Below are 6,142 nucleotides of genomic sequence, written 5' to 3' on the forward strand. Positions count from 1 at the left end.
TCTATAAATGGTAGCTATCACTGTTATATTATGGACCGTCAATGATGATTATCTTAAAATCTGGGTCTTGCTAAAATAGTTATACATCTAATGCGCTTAGTTGGTTATTTAATGCTTTCAGTCAATTTAAGATAACTTGTGATGTACGGTACTTTTGATAGGTGCCTTAAGGTATTTATTGGAAGAGTGTAGAGTGTTCAGGGGAGCTTGCGGATATCTTACGAGCAGTGTCAATAATAATAAATAGTATTAATTCATAGACTTATTTCTTTTGGGGTGGATCCTAATAGACTTATATGGTCGTCGCCGACCTCTTTCTATTATGGCACTAAAGGTGGAGAGGGTGCACATTTTCCCTTTTATCAAAGTTTTTGGTTTCAAAGTCTTCCATAAATCATAGGTGGGGTGTTTGTCTTATGATGGAAGATATTCATTTATTATTATTTTCTTTTTGTAAATTTAAATTTTGAATAATATGATGTTAAGTGTGCCTTAAGTTCTACCATGAATTTTAGCACATCTCACACGTAAAATTTACTTTTGTAAGATTTAATAATTGTTAACTTGATAGCCAAGTTTGTCACTTGGCTTAGAGACAAAGTGATTTTATGTTCACTCATCTCTACTTGAAGGCCAATTTTTCACTGTTATAAATAGACATGTAATATGGACTAAGCTGCATTTACTAATGAGGGAATGATTGACCGTTACATTTTTCAAGAAAAAGAATTAGTATTTTCTATTTTTAAGAAAATAATATTCACCTCTTGTATTAAACAGAAATTTGATTTGTAATTTTTATATTTATAAAAAAATAAAAGTAAAATTAAATGATAAAAGATTAAATAGTTCTATTTTACAAATATAAACTGAAACATCAAATTAATAGTAATATATATATATATGGAGAGAGATAGAGAAAGAAAGAGAGAGAACAAAAGGAACGAAAATTAAACAAAATTGCTAATAGTACTGACCAATTTTTTTTTCCTTTGGCAAAGGCATTGTACCGTTGTGGTATAAGATCATTATTTAATTATTTATCTCTTTTATTTATTCTTTTTTTTTTTTCTCAAATCTTTATTATAACTGTCATATTATATTTCACATCAGTAATTTCTAATACTAATTCTATTTTTTTAAAAATTATTTAATAAATATTAATGAAGATTATATCTTATATGTTCTATTATGTACCTCTAGGAAAAAGGACTTTCAGCCTCATATATGAAGCTGTGATTAATTACTTCCACAATTTCCACCGTCATATATAGCCAACAGAATTTGCTAGGTTTTGCAAAGAAGTTGGTAACAGAAAATGCATAATATATTTCACAAAACATGTTTTCAAGATTATATGGTTTAAATACTATTAGTTATTAGAGAGTATCCTGTTTGATGGGACTTATGAAAGAATACACTCCTTGTTCTTGCCAAATCATCGACTCTGATACCACTTATTAGATATCGAGGAGCCCAAAGCACTAGGGAGAATCGTTATTGATGGATCTTATGAAAGGACACACTAATTGACTTAATATAACATCCAACCCAAAATTTAAAATAATAAATTTATGGGTCCTTTCTACTTATATGCCTCTCATTCATTCTATCTTTTTTCGATATGAGAATTTCATACTAACATATTCCTAGCAAATACAATAAAAAACACAAATTATTTAACATGTACACAATCTTACAATAATCAAAAGAAGTTTCCAATTACTAATGAGGGCTAGTAAGACAAAATAAATTATCAATCAAAATAAATTATTTCTTTTAAGAATTTTTACTACCAAAAAATTAGGCTGGCCATCGGTTCAGGCTACATCGAAATTGAGATTTTGGTCCAAGGTTCAAGGAAATAAGACTAGACTGTGAAGTCCCTTTTATTCAAGATTGGATTTGAATTTAGTTTCAGTTCAATCTCGGATTGATCCAGTTTTGAACAAATTCAATAAATTTTTTTAATATTTTTTTTAAAAGGAAAAACTTGGTTTTGATCCAAAATAAACCAGCTGACTTCAATCCATTTAAGAATGATTTTGATGAATTAAATTTTAATAGGTTTTGATCTGATTTAGGTCCAACCAATTTTGATTTCAGCTCTATATATATAATGGTTTTTAGGTAAATTATCTTACACACCAATTGTAACAACATGAATTTTATTCCTTTAAATTAAATAATAAATATTGCAATTCTTCTCATTATTATTGCATTCATTATTAAAATTTTGAAAATATTAATTTTCAACAAATGTATTCTAAATATATTAGTTTTATTTTATCCTATTAGTATTGGGTAATTGATGCCTTTGATATAAAAAGAACTTTTGTAAATATTATTTCAATAAATTATGAATAATAATTTTTGGTTGAAATTTTATTGTTGCAAAATATTTAATTATTTAAAGTGTTATTTTTAATTTGATGTTAGTATTATTAATTGAATTTTAATAAATTAGATTAGGATTGGACTTAATTGATAGAACTTTGAAAAGTTAGGGGACCTATTGTAATTAAAAGTTAAAAAAAGTGCCCAATTGTGTGCAGCCAGCCCCCTCCCCTTTTTTCTCTCTCTTTCCTCACCCTCCCTCTCACAGCTCCTTCCACCCGAAGCCCCTTCCCCCTCTTTCCTCTTTGTCCGACGACCCTTAGCAACTAGCGAAGCTCCAATTAGCTTCAGCTTGATTCGATGACCACCAGTGGGCAAGGAATGGCAACAGATGAAGGCGGCAGCGGTGGGAAAACAAGGAGAGAGAGGACGATGATGCATGAGCTTCCAATGCCATTTTCTAGTGATTCCAGTGGTTGTTCGGTGCAAATTCATCAATACTAGAATTCTTGAGTCATGGGTGTTCTTTTGGGACCTCCTTCGCCAGTTTTCATAAAGTTTTCCAATGAGAGAGAGGAGAGAGAAATAGTAACTTACATTGAAGATTTCGGCCAATCTGACTATCTAAATGATAATCTAAGACCACCAATAAACTAAGTGCGTCGAAATCTTCAAGATGTAACCAACCCTGCTCCGATTGGACATCAATTGGAAAAGGCGATCATCGAACGGTGTAAATTGCTTGGTAAAATTTTTGAGACTTTTCAATTCCCATAAATTAAAAATAATTATATGATAATTATTAATAACTTATAGGCTTTATTTAGATGCAATCGGATTAGCGATAACTCACTGGTGCTCGAGATCGAGTTTTTGGCCCAGTCCAAATGCCTAGCAGGCCATCCTGGGAGTGGTCATTTTAACAGTCATTTTCAGTATTTTCTAATGTTTCAGACATGTTTCCAGTAACAGAATTTGCAATGGTAAACCCGAACTCAACTTGTGCAATTTTTTACTTAGTGTTAGGTTAGCTAATTAAGTTATAAAATGTTTCTGGGTTAGTGAAATTGGGTAAAATAAATTTAATTAATACAAAGACGATGTAATAGACCTCCAAGAATATTTACATAAATTTTGGAGGACTTTTGATAATTATTTAGGCTATAAAGGAGTTAGGGAGCCAAGTTAGAGATTAGAGATTTAAACTTAAATTAGGTTCTTGTAGGCTCCAGATGGACATTATAATTGTTGTTATGGGCATGAGGCCTTGTGTATTGCTGTTATTGCATTTTCTTGCAGGGGTTTAAGTCTAGTTATAGAGAAGACTCTATCGAAATTTCATCAAGACCTTAGGATTTATTCTTATTTCCATATTTTGAATTAATTATTAATTTTAGTTAGTCAATTGATAAGGGTCAGTGCATCTATATAGGTGATCGGTGCCAAACAGTCTTCTCCCTTCCAGCCAGACTAGTTGTAGTCGGATCGTTCAGTCTGTAAGTTAGATGTTGATTATTTTTGTAAATATTATGTACATTTTGGCATGCATTTTATAAATATATTTACATAGTTAGACAAATAAATTTGGAATATTTTATTGTTGCACATTTAATTATTGATAATTAATTGTGTTTGCCACACTGAGGATAATTTGGACCTATTTGTGCATTATATATGACATATGATGGATATGGATTGGATGGGTAATTGCGGCTTGAGCTAATCATGCTAGAACCTAATCCTTAAGGATATGGAAAGTCGGGGTGACGCACGGCTTTGAGTTGATCGCATTGGTCCCCGCACTAGGATTTAAGCAAAAGTTCGACTTAAGTTGAGCTCGCTTGTGGGATTTGAATTAAGAAAACTGTATAGGAGAATAACCCGCCATATTTATATATTGATGTAATATACTAGGTGCATGTGTAGCTCGAAATTATCTTCTCATGCAAATATTAGTGAATTTTTTGTTATATGTGTTGGATGTGGATTACATGGTAAGATTGCACCAATTTTACATAGTTATAGAAATTAAAACTTTAATCAATATCTAAACTCACTGAATTGAATGCTCACTCATGTTCAATATTTTTTCCTCAAGTTGCAGAAGGAGAAATTTTATTTCAAAGTCTAACCTACATTTTTCCTCCATATAGGTTGTTGTACTGCTTAGTTATTAATTTTTATTGTATTTATTTATTTTTTTAGAGGTCCGATACGATACTAGTACATAAATATATTATATAAATTAATGAAAATTAATGGTATTAAATGTTTTGTACATGCTGGGTATTAGGTTGAGATGAGTTCCCTAGTTGTAGATTTTTAATAGTTATCAGGTTGATGTGGCCCAAATTAATTTGTAATAGTTTATTTTATTTTATTTTGCATGGTGGGCCTTCAAATTGTGCTAATCTTGGGTTTGGGATTATGAAAGCTTACTATGGGGTTTGAGAGCTTTATGTTGGCCCAAGTCCTAGTACCGATCCAACCAATGGAGTTAATCATGATAAAGTTGAAATGGAGTATAAAAGTTAGTATCAGAACTTAGGCTCTAGATTCATGGGAAGTGTGGTCTTAGGTTTGTCACATGCTAAGTATAGATCCTATTTCGTCTTCTTCTGTAATTCCTTATTTTAAATTCTATGTTATTCCTCAGGTTGTGTAAGAGTGCTTTCGTTTAGTGTTTCAATTTTTGTGGAGTATATGGTGATATGAATTTGAGCTTGCAAATGTGTTAAGGTCGGCCATAGAGATACGTACTCCAAAAAATGAAATGTTTCTATCAGAATGAGGCTAAATGGCATGCCTATCTAGTGCAAGGCATGAGTACATAAAGGTGAGTTATGGCAGTATAGCTACCCTAGATGGGGGTAAGGGTACCACTGCTGGCAATTATCAATGGATAACCCAATCAGAGCAAGTTTATGTTATTAGTGGGTTAAAGAGAGACAAGAGGTTAAGAAAAACAATATATTGGGACGTATTATTATAACCTATGCAATGCTCCCTTTTTTTGTGCTGTAAGTTGTAAATTACATTACTGACATGAGATTAATGTGTAAAGCTGCATACAATCCCATGGTGTTTTCATGAAGATGATTGCAAATAGCTTTTTCTGAAGGAGTGTAAGTGTGAATAAAGGGCATTAGAACCTTGATTTTTAAAAATTATTTCTAAGGTTACATGCATCATACCAAGTGTCTTATGATACTAATCAATTTCCAATGCCCAATTGCATACCAAAACACATTTTAGCATGCATTAAAATTTCATTTGCCATTAAAGATTGTGAATTAATATTTAATTCAATTAAACCCTAACTAAAAGAGGGATTTTCAGGTACTAACCTCTTGATGCACAATTGAAGCTTCTTAGGATGTTCTTAGGATCCCAAATGTTGTCCCTCTAGTTTGTCCACCATAAGCACACACCAAATATGCAGTGGCAGTCCCTAGATTGGCTTCTTAAGCCTTGTCAACCAATTTTGAGATGGGGTTTATGCTTTGTGAATGTTGTATGAATGTATTGAGTGTTAGAAAGTGACTTTCTAATAATTTTAATTCAAGAGGAAATCATAGTTTTTCTCTTGAATCAATTGAGAAATTGAAGAGGAGAGGGAGAGACAAAGTTGCCATCCAACTTGAGAGAAAAGAGAAAGAAGTGTGTTTTTTTTCTTTATAACTTTTCTTTATATACTTAGGTCAAACCCTAACTTACTCCCTTGCCACATGTCATCATAAGATCCCATCTTGTTATTATTTGATTTAATCCTATGAATCCAAGTGTCAAGCTTCATTTAAATCAT

The sequence above is a fragment of the Hevea brasiliensis genome, unplaced genomic scaffold (assembly GCF_030052815.1).
Source record: "Hevea brasiliensis isolate MT/VB/25A 57/8 unplaced genomic scaffold, ASM3005281v1 Scaf40, whole genome shotgun sequence".
Lineage (NCBI taxonomy): Eukaryota > Viridiplantae > Streptophyta > Magnoliopsida > Malpighiales > Euphorbiaceae > Hevea > Hevea brasiliensis.